Genomic DNA, 15,535 nt, shown 5'->3' on the forward strand with positions numbered 1-15,535 from the left:
TTTTGAGGCTTACAACTTAGATGATGATAATCATTCCATGCCTATATAGGAGTAGACATACATGATACACAACTGCAGGATGGTGGTACTATAGCTTCCAAAAGTTTGTGTAGTTTTAGATGATGCGTCATTAGTGCAGATTTGTTGTGCTATTCATGTCACTGCAAGTGAAACGCGCCTAGTTCTTGACCAAGACTTTATTTATTGCTCAATCAATGGTTAGAGTTGTCAGCAAAATGATGGAGAGTTTCATGGAGTTCTTTTTTCATCTTTGTTGTCGTAACAAGGGATTGCCCTTCTGCAGTCTTAGATTCAGTTCATTTTGGAATACGAGGTAATCAAACTAGGGGTGGGCGTTTAGTTCTTCAGTTTGGTTTTTATCAAACTTCAGTTCGATTTTGGTAAGTTGGAAAGTGTAGCCCTGATGCTGCTTGGAAGCAGCTATTTACGGGCGGGGCTCTTGAAGGCTTCCTTGCTGCGTGCGACGTGGGAAGGAGTAGTAATACACCCTATACCTACATCAACTATATATTATAAACATTATAAGACAAATACATAATGCTTCCTTGCTTTTGTTGACATACCATAATATGGCCCTTTAAATTATTACCATTGGTGCCACCATACAGAGCCATTATACCACCTGTCAAACACTTAGCTTTTCCGAACCAAATGTCATTGTCAATTGGAACCTTCTCAAAATTTTATGCATGTCATTGTCAATTGGAACCCTCAATTTTGAACGATAATTAAACTTTCCTATATTACATTCCATAAATCTACTATTACTACTCTATCCGTTTAAAAAAGAAGAAGACATACATTCTTTTTTAGTTTGTTTTAAAAGAATGATCCCTTTCTTCTTTTGGTAACACTTTAATTTCAGTTTTACATGTGGCATGTTTAAGACCACAAAATTAAAGGACATTTTTGTACATTTGACATAACTGTAATTTAGGATCACAAGATTGAAAAGTCTTCTTTATTTTCTTAAACTTCATGTTGAGTCAAACTAATTGATTATTTTTTAAATGGAGAGAGTAATATAATAAGTAAATTACGAGTGATAACAGATCAAATTAAATTATATTAAATTAAATTTGTTCACTATTGATTTGACATACCTTTAAAACATAAATAATGAAATAATTTTATTATATTACCCTTTAAATATAATAAATTTAATACTTTAGAAAATGCGTTAGGTAATGGATAGTAACTAATAGCAAGGGTAAATTATTCATTAATTTTCCAAATTGGACAAGTATTGTAGGACATCTATTTTTAGTATATTGGGCAAATAAAGAAGGACAAATGGTAATGCAAGTTGAGTTCCATCAAAACCTTACACAAGAAACCGAGCTAAAGAGTTTGTAGACTTGTCATTGAATCGCTACCTTGGGTTCTTGGAACAACGATATGAAGTTCAAGAATATGCTAAAGTGGAAGTACAATGATCCATGTGGAAGACTTTTCAAAGTAGGGAGAAAGAGGCTATGAAGGCAAAAATGACTATTCTTGAAATGCAAACATCTCGACTAAGAACACACTTATTTCATTAAGGGTATTTATGTAATACCCATCTTAGGCTATAAATAATGGTGAACAACTCCTTTAGACTTAGATTATTTGGATATGTTGATGTAACACCCCGCTATTTGAAAGAGCTAGAATTAGAAAGAATCATTTTTGGAAAGAATGAGAAATCTGGAATTTGACAAAAGTTAAGCTAAATATGAGTTTTTGGTCAACTTCAAATGACCATAACTCTCAGAACAGGATGATTTAGGTATACTACAAGACACCGTAGGAAATATCTTTGAATTATCTTTCTAACGCCACTGAATTTTCTCATATTCGAGTTCGTATGAGGGAGATATGCCCATTTGAAGTCGGGCTATCTAGATAACGAAAGTCAAAACCGGGATTTTGAGGGGTATTATGGTCTTTTCATTACCCAATTAATTAAATCCATTTTTAGTAAATTATTTGGGGTCTAAACTGAGTTAGTTCAGTTTACGCAATTGAGAATTACGCTAGGGCTTTGAGAGAAGAGAAAAGAGGAGGAAAGGAGAAGAAAATGTCAAGATTCGTCAAGTTCTTGCGAGTTTGGTTGTGGATTTCGCCAAGGATTCAATCCTACGAGGTATGTGAGTTCACATAGCGTTGGGTTCGTTCACCCACGCGCCAAACATGTTTATTTCAGTATGATTTTGGTCCTAAAAGATTAAGACTTTGATGTTCTTGAGTTGTGTTCTTGAATTGCTTTCTTTCTTGAATTATGGATGAGATTGAGGAGTTCTTGAGAGTTTAAGGTCTATTGTTAGAGTTGTTTTGAGTTAGCTTCTTGTGTACATATACTGGTATCTGAATCTAAAGAGAATTTGAGAAAAAGAACCGAGTTTAGGCGAATTGGGTTAGAAAACGAAGAAGGAAAAAGTCGGGTGAATCTGGGTACAAGGTCCGCGACCTTGTTCCTCATGATTGGGAAATTCTTCTCCACGTCGCGGAGCGGTCACGAACTGTTCTGCCTCAAAATTTATTTCGCAACCAAATATTTAAATGCATCTTCGCGTCGCAGACTTGCTTCCAGACAATGATTTCTTGATCGTTTCTCATGTTTAACTATCTAAAAACACTCCTAAACATCATGAGATCTTTCATATCACAAATCACAATCCTTGAATCCATAAATTCAAATTCAAGGAAAGTTAAGAGGCAAGTCAAGAATATTTCATAGTCTTCCAAAAGTCTTTTACAAATGTTTTAACTTTTTTTTAAGACCTGAGTTTTGAGTTGAGGAAAGAGTAAAGATTTGAAGTTCATTTCTTCAAAAGAGTATATCGGGACTATGTATTTCCAAAGAGTAAAATATTTTCACATTTAAACAAGAAAGGAAACTGAGATTTCCAAAAGAGCTTTTGAGCTAGTTTTCAGTAAAGAGTAAATGCTTTCATAATTAAGCAAGAGAGGAAACTTTGATTTCCAAGAGAGCCTTTGAGCTAAGTTTTGAGCAATTATCTCAAACCACAGAAAGAAGTTATGTTTTAAAACATAAGAGCTAGTATTATATTTTGGGAGTAGTATTGAGCACCGATATGGGGGAGAGTTCAGACATCCCAGCCCCCATAAACCATGTAGCCATCATGGGTAGAAAAATGGTCATACTTTTTAGATGATTCCTTAGTGCTTTTTAGCATAGACTAGTGGATCCACTTAGTATTCAGGTTCTATACCCTTGGCAAGGTATAGGACGTCCCTGGCAGCGTGAGGCAAAATGTTGTTTCATCACAATAGCTCTTAAGTGATGGTTGTCGATTAGAGAAACAATCACAGAAGTATTTTGTATTCTTATATACACAGAAGTAAATTGTATATTTATATACATTCCAGAGTTTATATTGAATCTTTGCATACACACAGAGTTACTATTGTATTTCTAAATACACAGAGTTGTCATCTAAATTTTAAAAGATTTTCTTTATATTGCATTTATATTACTGCTTTATATTGAAATAAGTTCAGTTGAGTTGAGACCAGGTTTGTTCTTTCAGTTCCCTTTTCAAGCTTGTCTTATTTTAGTATTCCTCTCACATGCTCATACATTCAATGTACTAATGTCATTTGGCCTGCATCATTGTTATGATGCAGATACAGGTAACCAGGATCAGCATCCAGCGCATCGTTTATTCTAGTTGAGCTTCAGAGTTTGTTGGTGAGCCTCCTTGCTTTCGGAGGATCCCCTTTTATTGCTTTTCAGTATTTTAATTCATTAGGATGTTGTGGATCTTGTCCCAACATCCCTCCCAATTTTAGAGGCTTCATAGACAAACAGTTAGTTAGATCATTTGTCACTATTTTGTTATTGGCTTATGTTTTGAGACTTGAGTTGCCATCTTGGCTAGTTGAATGTTCTTTTAAGACATTCTAAGTTTATTTCATGAGTTCATCATTTGAGACTATTCTCTTGTGTTTAAGTATTCCGCTAAGTAGTAAGCCAGGCCAAGAGTTCACTTGGGGCCAACAATGGTTCTCAAGTGCCAATTCCGCCCAGGTTATAGGCTCGGAGAGTGACAAACTTGGTATCAGAGCACAAAGTTCAAGAGTCCTAAGAAGTCTATGAAGTCGTGTCTGTACAGTCCTAGTTATTAGTGTGAAGTGCGCCATATCTATAATTAGGAGGCTGCAACATTTTAGGAACTATCTCACTTCTTTCATACTCATTTCGTGCGATAGAGTTCATCTTTATACAATTTCCTTCTAACTTGTGCTTGCGCGTAACCGATTGTGAGTTGGGCTATGGTCGAGAGTGCCTTCATGGGGCGTTTATTTCCCTGTGAGCTAAGAGAAGCAAAGGTAAGAGAATTCCTCACTCTTAAGCAGGATTCTTTAACCGTTCATCAGTACAGTTTGAAGTTCACACAACTGTCCCGCTATGCTCCGGAGATAGTTGCTGACATGAGGAGAAGGATGAGTTTATTCATTGTTGGGCTGTCTCGTCTGTCAAGCAAGGAAGGAAAGGCAGCTAGGGGTGCACATAGGTCGGTTTGGTTTGGTTTTTTATTAAAAAAAACCTAAACCAATTATGTCGGTTTATTAAATCTAAAAACCAAATCACACCACTCAAAGTCGGTTTTTTTTATTTTGGTTTTAGTCGTTTTTTTTTTGTTTTTACAATTATACGGTGTTTGAAAAAGAGATCAAATATATTTTCACTTACCTTGTGATAAGCTAAACTTAAAAAATGTTAAATTAATAGAAATTTTCGTAAAAATGGTAAAATTAACATGAGTACAAAATATATTTTTTTGAAATATCAACGTTCATTATGTTAAATTAATAAGATTAAAGGATACAATCAAACTGAATACAAAATGAAATATTTACAAAGTAAATTGTTAACTTTGAATTTGAAAACCTATAACAATATAATTGTAACTTCGGATCTTAATACAAAATAAAATATCTACAAATTTTACAAGCCCAAATTTGAAATAAAATATATAAACATTGAAAACTATCAACTAACTAAAAATATATTAACAAAGTAGATTATAAATAATATTTTTTATCTATAAATAAAATAAAATTATATATATAATAATTACAAAATTTTACAAGCCCAAATTTGAAATAAAATATATAAACATTGAAAACTATAAACTAAGTAAAAATATATTATTAACAAAGTAGATTATAAATAATATTTTTATCTATAAATAAAATAAAATAAAATTATATATATATATATTATGTCGGTTCAATTTGGATTCGATTTGACTTTTTTTCTTTTAATACCAAACCAAACCAAGAGTGGTCGATTTTTTTTTCAATCGCCAAACCAACCAAACCAGACCACAAAATCATTTTTTTTCCGATTTGATTTGGTTCGTCGGTTCGGTTTGACTTTACAGTTTAACTTGTACACCCCTAAAGGCAGCTATGCTGATAAGGGATATGGACATAGCAATGCTAATGATCCATGTGCAACAAGTTAAGAAGGACAAGTTGGGGGATAGAGAAGAGTTTAAGAATAAGAGGACTAAGACATCAAGGAATGAGTCCGGGCAGCAAAAGGGTAATGCGAACTGGCCTTCCTTCCAACAGAAACAAAAGGGACCTGCTTCATCATCTGCTAGTGCACCTGCACCAAAGAACAATTGTGAGTACAATAGTCAAAATTTCAGAGCTAAACCTGCCTATTCTCAAGGTAGTATGGCACAAGGGGATAGTAAGCCTCCTGCATGTGCTAAGTGTGGTAGGAACCACTCAGAGATGTGTCGCGATGGTTCCACTGGTTGCTACAAGTGTGGCCAGAACAATTATTTTATGAGAGAATGTCCAAAGAACATGCATGGTAACGATAATGAGGTAATAGAGCCTAATCTTCTTCAGTTGCTCTACCAGGCAGAGCTGCATCTAGAGGAGCTACTTCAGGGGCAGGCGGAGGAGGAAACCATCTTTATGCTATCATTAGTCGCCAAGAGCAAGAGGATTTGCCGGATGTTGTCACTGGTATAATCCAAGTCTTTAACTTTGATGTTTGTGCTTTACTAGATCCAGGAGCGAATTTATCCTTTGTAACTCCTTATGTTGCAATGAATTTTGATATTCTTCCTGAAAAACTTAGTGAGCCCCTAAGTGTTTCTACACTTGTTGGCGAGTCTATTTTAACAGAAAGAGTCTATCGTGATTATACCATTTCCGTCAATCACAAGAGTACCATGTCTATTTTAGTTGAGTTAGACATGGTAAATTTTGATGTCATTCTTGGTATGGACTGGCTTCATGCCTGTTATGCCTCAGTTGATTGTAGAACTCGAGTTGTGAAGTTCCAACTTCCTAATGAGCCAATTATAGAGTGGAAGAGTAGTTCATCAATGCCTAAGGGTCATTTATTTCGTACCTTAAGGCAAGGAAGTTAGTTTCCAAGGGGTATGTCTATCACTTAGTCCGAGTTAATGACTCTAGTGTTGAGATACCTCATATTCAGTTAGTTTTAGTAGTAAAAAAGTTTCCAGAAGTCTTCCTAGATGATCTTCCCGGAGTCCCTCCTAAGAGAAATAGATTTCGGTATAGATATTCTTCCTAATACTCGTCCTATATCTATTCCGCCATATAGAATGGCACCAACAGAGTTAAAAGAGCAGTTGAAAGATCTCCTAGATAAAGGTTTCATTCGACCAAGTGTCTCGCCTTGGGGTGCTCCGGTCTTGTTTGTGAGGAAAAATGATGGTTCTCTTAGAATGTGTATAGATTACCGTCAGTTGAACAAGGTTACTATCAAAAATAAGTATCATCTTCCAAGTATTGATGATCTCTTTGATCAACTTCAGGGTGCAACTTGTTTCTCTAAGATAGACCTTAGATCTGGCTACCATCAGTTAAGAGTAAGGGAATGTGATATTCCAAAGACATCTTTCAAGTTGTTATGGTCATTATGAGTTTTTGGTCATGTCGTTCAGTTTAACTAATGCGCCTGCAGCGTTCATGGACCTTATGAATAGAGTATTCAAGCCTTATTAGATATGTTTGTTATCATGTTCATTGATGACATGCTAATCTATTCGAGAAATGAGAAAGATCATGCTAGCTATCTCAGAATAGTTCTCCAAACTCTAAAGGATAGAGAGTTGTATGCGAAGTTCTCTAAGTGTGAGTTTTGGCTTGAATCTGTGGCATTCTTAGGCCACATTGTTTTCGGTGATGGAATTAGAGTTGATACCCAGAAGATAAAAGCAGTGCAGAATTGGCCTAAACCCATAGCTCCAACTGATATTACGAGTTTCTTGGGGTTGGATGGATATTATAGAAGGTTCATAGAGGGGTTCTCATCTATTTCGTCCCCTTTGACCAAGTTGACTCAGAAAATAGTGAAGTTTCAATAGTCTGAAGTTTGTGAGAAAAGCTTTCAGGAATTGAAAAAGAGGTTGACTACTGCCCCAGTATTGACCTTACCAGAAGGTATGCAAGGCTTTGTTGTATATTGTAATGCGTCTAGAGTTGGTTTGGCTTGTGTGTTAATGCAGAATGGAAAAGTTATAGTTTATGCCTCCAGATAGTTGAAAGTTCACGAGAAGAACTACCCAACCCATGACTTAGAATTGGCTGCCGTAGTATTTACTTTTAAAATATGGCATCATTATTTGTATGGTGTTCATGTAGATGTATTCACTAATCACAAAAGTCTTCAGTATGTGTTTAGTTAGAAAGAGCTTAATCTCATACAGAGAAAGTGGTTAGAGTTACTCAAAGATTATGACATGAGTATTTTTATCACCCAGGTACGGTTAATGTTGTTGTTGATGCCTTGAGTAGATTATCTATGGGTAGTACCGCCCATTGTGAGGAAGATAAGAAGGAGTTAGCAAAAGATGTGCATAGACTTGCTAGGGCTTTGAGAGAAGAGAAAAGAGGAGGAAAGGAGAAGAAAAGTTCAAGATGCGTCAAGTTCTTGCGAGTTTGGTTGTGGATTTCGCCAAGGATTCAATCCTACGAGGTATGTGAGTTCACATAGTGTTGGGTTCGTTCACCCATGCGCCAAACATGTTTATTTCAGTATGATTTTCGTCCTAAAAGATTGAGACTTTGGTGTTCTTGAGTTGTGTTCTTGAATTGCTTTCGTTCTTGAATTTAGGATGAGATTGAGGAGTTCTTGAGAGTTTAAGGTCGATTGTTAGAGTTGTTTTGAGTTAGATTCTTGTGTACATATACTGGGTATCTGAATCTAAAGAGAATTTGAGAAAAAGAACCAAGTTTAGGCAAATTGGGGTTAGAAAATGAAGAAGGACAAAGTCGGGTGAATCTGGGTACCAGTCGCGGACCTATTCCTCAGGATTGGGAAATTTTTCTCCGTGTCGCAGAGCAGTCACAGACCGTTCTGCCTCAAAATTTATTTCGCGACCAAATATTTAAATGCATTTCCGCGTCGCGGACTTTCTTCCAGACAGTGATTTCTTGATCGTTTCTCATGTTTAACTATCTAAAAACACTCCTAAACATCATGAGATCTTTCCTATCACAAATCACAATCCTTGAATCCATAAATTCAAATTCAAGGAAAGTTAAGAGGCAAGTCAAGAGAAGTTCATAGAATCTTCCAAAAGTCTTTTATAATTGTTTTAACTTTGTTTTAAGACCTGAGTTTTGAGTTGAGTAAAGAGTAAAGATTTGAAGTTCATTTCTTCAAAAAAGTATATTGGGACTATGTATTCCCAAAGAGTAAAATGTTTTCACAATTAAACAAGAAAGGAAACTGAGATTTCAAAAAGAGCCTTTGAGCTAGTTTTCAGTAAGGAGTAAATGCTTTCATAATTAAGCAAGAGAGGAAACTTTCATTTCCAAGAGAGCCTTTGAACTAAGCTTTGAGCAATTATCTCAAACCACATAAAGAAGTTATGTTTTTAAACATAAGAGCTAGTATTATATTTTGGGAGTAGTATTGAGCACCGATATGAGGGAGAGTTCAGACAACTTCAGCTCCCATAAACCATGTAGCCATCATGGGTAGAAAAAGGGTCATACTTTTTAGATGGTTCATTAGTGCTTTTTAGCATAGAATAGTGGATCCATTTAATAGTCAGGTTCTATACCCTCGGCAAGGTATAGGACGGCCCTGGCAGCGTGAAGCAAAACGTTGTATCATCACAATAGCTTTTAAGTGATGGTTGTTGGTTAAAGAAACTCCCACAGAAGTATTTTGTATTATTATATACACAGAAGTAAATTATATATTTATAAACATTCCAGAGTTTATATTGTATATTTGCATACACACAGAGTTACTATTGTATTTCTAAATACACAGAGTTGTCATCTATGTTTTAAAAACGTTTCTTTATATTGCATTTATATTACTGCTTTATATTGAAATGAGTTCAGTTTACTTCAGTTGAGTTGAGTTGAGACCAGGTTTGTTCTTTCAGTTCCCTTTTCAACCTTATGTCTTGTTTTAGTATTCCCCTCGCATGCTCATACATTCAATGTACTAATGTCATTTGGCTTGCATTGTTGTTATGATGTAGATACGGGTAACTAGGATCAGCATTCAGCACATCGTTGATTCTAGTTGAGCTTCAGAGTTTGTTGGTGAGCCTCATTGCTTTTGGAGGATCCCCTTTTATTGATTCTCAATATTTTAGTTCATTAGGATGTTGTGGCTCTTGTTCCAATATCCCTCCCAGTCTTAGAGGCTTCATAGATAGACAGTTAGTTAGATCATTTGTCACTATTTTGTTATTGGCTTATGTTTTGAGACTTGAGTTGCCATCTTGGCTAGTTGCATGTTCTTTTAAGACATTCTAAGTTTATTTCATGAGTTCATCATTTGAGACTATTTTCTTGTGTTTAAGTCTTTCGCTTAGTAGTAAGTCAGGCCAAGAGTTTGCTTGGGGCCATCAATAGTTCTTGAGTGCCAGTCCCGCCCAGGGTGTAGGCTCGGGGCGTGACAATTGAATTCTCATGAATTGAGTGTAACTCTTGAGAGAGTTTAAGGCTAAGGTCATAGTTGCTAGGAAATGTTGAAGAGATTGCTTGTTTGAGGATCATTCCTCTTGATGGTTATCTAGAAAAAGGTTCGTTCTTGAGAATTCATTTCTCTTATGTGGATCTTATATATTAGGTGCGAGTTTTGATTCTTAATTGGAGGTTTTAGCTTTAATATAGCTATTGTTGCCAATTAGTTCCTTTAATTGTGTCTATTATTCTTACATTTTAGGGTTTCTTTCTATTTCCACACTTCGATATTGTATCAGATGGGGTATATTCTTTCTTTTCAAAAAAATTTATATGTTGTAAATATATTATTAATATGGATGTCCATAACTTCAAGGTGTCACTACATAAAAAAATGATCATTAGCGCCAACTAATTAACGACAATAGTTTAATTGCCATTAAATATGTATTTATAGCGGCAATTAACACTCTTTGTATATGTCCCTAAAGTCTTTAGCGATGTTGGTTCTAATGACATTTAACTAATGCCGGTAAAGACTTTATCTCTCTTTATTAATGTTTATATTTATTGCCGCTAAAAGTTATTTTTGTTGTAGTGTGTAATACCAACCATTATGTGTTGTAATAGTCATACCTTTGCTACCTCCCCATTATCTTCCACACCTCCATATTCTTCTCCTCATTCGCAAGATTTAATGTCATGTTTATGATCCTATAAATATAAGTATTAAGAATCACATTATACATGACTTGAAACACTTTAAAAAATAAGAAAAACTCTTCTCTTTTATCTATTTTATTTCTTATTACTTTCTTGTTTCACAATGTTATTCTTGTTCTTTATTTTATCACCACAGAGGCAAACAAATTAAGGCAAAATTAATTCGACAATTGAATTGTGGAGATGATGAGTTTCTCTTCTTTGTTGTTGATTAATTTATAAAATTTCAATTCTTATAATTTGAATACAACATGTTATATGTTTCTTTTCTTTTTATTTTTAGGAAAAAGGGACAAATATACCTATGAACTATTGAAAATGGTATACATATACCTTTCATTATATTATTGAGACACCAGAGTCCCGCCGTCCAAAAAGTGAAGCACTTGTATCCTTCACACTAATGAACAGACGTGTGTCCTAATCTTTTGCATTTACCCAATATTTTACTTAAAACTAAAAAAAAACCACCCCTTTACTATTTTTAACCCACCCGACGCACTATCAAAATAAAATAGTTATTCATCTTTTTTGTTATGTAATATAATTGATTCCTTGTTGATTAAAAAAAAAAGAACTTCCATCTTCAAGAAAAAAGTCGGTTCATCTTCCAAAATGTTTTATACAACATTGCATCAACCAAGAGAAAATGATCAAAATAGTCCTTAATGTATGGACTTAGATTGATTTGGTCCCTCATATATGCAGCTTATGGAAAAGGTCTTTTATCTATGTTAAAAATTTATCAATTTAGTCTTTCACCCTAAAATACTAACTACACAAAAAAAAATCTGTCAAATTTAACAGAGATGTGCAACTCACGTGACATACAAAAATCTTAAACAAAACCTGTGTCTTCTTGGATCAGTTCCAAAGGATGAGAACTCCTGCCATTCCAACAAAAATTATTTTCTTGTAAATCAATGGACACAAGTCTTTCCATTGTTAGTGTCTGGGTAGGTTTCGACGAAGGTGAAGAAGATGGATACTGACACACTCATCAAATTTGTTGTTTATCAAACACACAGGAGTAGAACAACAAAAACTATATGTTGGCAGATTGGAGAAACTGGAAACATGCACCAAATGCATTCCAATAAGATGATGAGAATCAAATTTGACATTTTAAAGTTACTGAGTAGAACTGCCGCACTCAAAGAAAATATGGAAACATATGAAGCTGCTGACAATCAATGAAGCGAAAAAATGATTGACTCGAAGAAACTATGAAAATAATAGCTACTTACTATTGACGATAACCTTCGAATTTGAATTGCAAATCCTAGACTATGTATACTTCCTCATTGAACTGTAAACCTTAGTCGAAAATTCTCTCGCCTGTTGATAGTACTAGAAATACAAAAGAACTGAAATGCAGAGCTCCCCCGGAATGAAGAATACTGATGTCCAGCTTTCTGGACTGGTAAGATCCAACAATCTGTGTCCATTGATTTACAAGAAAATGATTTTTGTTGGAAAGGCGGGAGCTCTCATCCTTCGGAACTGATCCAAGAAGACACACGTTTTGTTTAAGATTTTTGTATGTCACGTGAGTTGCACATCTCTGTTAAATTTGACATATTTTTTTTATGTAGTTAGGATTTTTGGTTGAAAAACTAAATTGATAAGCTTTTAACATAGATAAAAGACCTTTTTCATAAGCTGCATATATGAGGGACCAAATTAATCTAAGTCCATACATTAAGGACTATTTGGATCATTTTCTCCATCAACCAATAACACAAATTGATTTGAAGAATATTTTTAATCTTGGACAAATTAAAATCTATTTCAAGATTATTTTCAACCCTAGGCAAAGATAATTAAAAATCAAAAGTTTTCCAACAACAACAAATCGATTGTGCATTGGGCAATGCTTCAAAATCTTTTTCAATACATCAAAATCTATTTAAAGAATATTTTCAAACCCTTTCAACATCAATCTATTCGACCTCAAAATTTTCAGTTTCATTGCAAACCCATTTTGAAGCTTGGAATTTTATCCGTCAATGGTGGTAGAATTTTCAAACCCTTTCAACAATAACAAATTAATTTGAGTTCAAAAATTATCATCGATTGTAGACCCTTGAAGTTTTATTCATCAATGGTGAGAGTATTTTCAGTCCTTTTTACCAACAAAGCAATTCGAGTTTGAATTTTTCGATTCAATTGCATGTCCACTTTGAAGCTTGCAGGTTTGTATGTCAATGGTGGTAGTATTATCAACTCGTTTCAACAACAAAAAATCGATTTGAACAAAGAATTGAAATGAGTCTCTTATTTTCATTGAAAGTGTATGCTATTGTGTTTTTATTTTGGTAAAATTTGGAGAAGGATTGAAAATAAAAATGAATTGAAGAAGAACGCAAAATTTGGGGTGTTTTGGTTTGGGTATATTATTAGGGTGTTAGTGAGTGGATGAGTTATAATATTTGGGCGGGTTTTTTATTAATCCGGGTGGGTCTTTGATTTAGGGTTGAATTTAAGTAAAATATTGAGTAGATGCACAAGATTAGGACACGTGCTCATCCGTTACTGTGAAGGATACAAGTGTTCCACATTTTGGATGGCAAGGACTCTAGTGTCTCAATAGTATAACGAAGGGTATGTGTGTTCTATTCTAGGTATTTTGATGATCCTCATAAATGTAGGGACCCAGTCCTTAGTAGAGTGCTCTCGTCCAGGTTTAAAATGTTGTATAGTTATAAAGTTGTCTTGTCAGGTGGTTGGTGGGAAGGTCAGCATACTTCACCAATAGAAATGGACGAAGTTGTTTGTTCAGTGATCAATAACTCTTGTTGGTGATTGATATATTCAAAGAACAAAACAATAATTCATCATTCATTCAAAGAGAAAGAGTGAGTCTTTTCAAGAAAAACAAAGCATCAAGAAACACACATTGCAAGGGACCTGATAGGCTGAAGATAAGTAATCTTGAAGTGTTGTTGTTTTGAATGTTAGTATTGAGCTAATGTTATATGATTTGTTTCACACTCATAAAGAAATGTTTCAAAACCTTTGTGTGTATTCATTGTAAGAATACCGTTAGAGTTAATTGTGTGTTTACGTTTGAAGTCTATATTAATTAGAGTTAGTTAATATAGTGGACAATGGATGCATTGCTTTGGCTCAGTAAGTAATAGAGTTATTACTTAATGTGAGATTAAGAGTTCAGTCACATTGTTGTATCTGAAGTCTGTATTCATTTTTGCTTGTAATTAGTGAAAGCAATTGAAAATCCTGTGTGATAGGTCGTGGTTTTACTCCCTTGAGCAATGAGGTTTCCACGTAAAACTCTTTGTTCCCATTGTCAATTGTTTTTATCTCTTACTGCATTTTTACTGTACGCTTGACCTGGTACTATAACATACTGGTGGACACATATATCTTAACAAATGCCATTTTCGACAGTACAGGGATATATTTTTTATTTTTCCCTTATTTTTAAGATGGGTTATTTAAATCTAGGGAAAAAGGATAACTATACCCTCGAACTATCGTAAATGGTATCTAAATGCCCTCTGTTATATCTTTAGGACACTAATGCCCTTAACATCTAATTTTTGGAATGTATATACCCTTTGAACTAATTGAGGGACATGTGACACGATCTTAACGGTCTATCCATAATTTATTTAATTTTTACCCACAATTAAAAAATCGATCCGAATAATTTAAAACTCACCCAACTAATTTATGACCCACATGCAAATAGATCTCATTTTCCTTTCTTCTCTAGTTCCAACAACCAAAGACTCCACGAACTAGTTACATCACACCGTGGCGACTCTATCTTCTTCGGCGAAGCTCCACAATAAAACCACATCTAACTACTACCAAATCCAGCCTCCCTTGCTTTGGCAAAACCAGCGCGGTCGCGACCTTTCGGCCATCACAAAACCTGACCACCATGCACCCACCTCTTCTCACCGCTGCGCCAGCAATTTCGGCGACCTACCTCTAGCTCTCTTTACAGAGCTTCAACAATGATGGCGAAGAAGACACTTCATAACTCAGAGCTAATCCGCAGTGTGAGAAAGTTTTCACGTTCCAAAATGTATCATAAAAAGGGTTTATGAGCAATCAAGAAGAAAAACGACAAAAGTTTCCTTAACACCAAACAAAATCAATCACAATTCCATCAATCGAGAAACCCCAAGAGTTCTACCCATACATTCAAAGAGTTGTTGTATGTGTCCTTTGTTCTATTTGGAAAGAGTTTAGTGAATCTTACTAAAGATTTTGTTGATGAGAATCATTTTAAATTTGGGTAGAATTATGAGATTTAACTTTTTTTTAAATAAAAAACTATAACCGATTCTCTATTAGGAAGGAAAAGATCCGAGAAGATAATCTGTTGGGAGTTTTGGGTTATAATTCTTTGTGGGTCTTAAGTTATTTGGGTAGGTTTTTAATTATCTGGGTGAATTTTTTAATTATGGATAAAAATTAAGTAAATTTTTGGGTAGTTCGTTAAGATCGTGATACGCGTCCCTCGGTTAATTCAAGGGATATATACACCCCAAAAATTAGACAGTAAGGACATCAATATCCTAAAAGTATAACGAAAGGTATTCAAATACCATTACAATAATTTGGGGATATATTTATCCTTTTTCCCTTAAGGGTGTGTTTGGTATGAATGTTTTCCAATTTTCTCATGTTTGGTTGAGTTAAATATTTTGGAAAATGTTTTCCAAATCAACTCATTTTTCTCAAATTTAAGGAAAATGACTTCCCTTCAAAACTTAAGGAAAACATTTTCCAAAATTCTCTTCCAACTTCAAATTGCAATTATTTTTTTGTTGAAAAAATCAATTTATTTTGTCCCTACCCTCAAACCAGCCCACCAACCACC

This window comes from Solanum stenotomum, chromosome 3, assembly GCF_019186545.1.
Source record: "Solanum stenotomum isolate F172 chromosome 3, ASM1918654v1, whole genome shotgun sequence".
Taxonomy (NCBI): domain Eukaryota; kingdom Viridiplantae; phylum Streptophyta; class Magnoliopsida; order Solanales; family Solanaceae; genus Solanum; species Solanum stenotomum.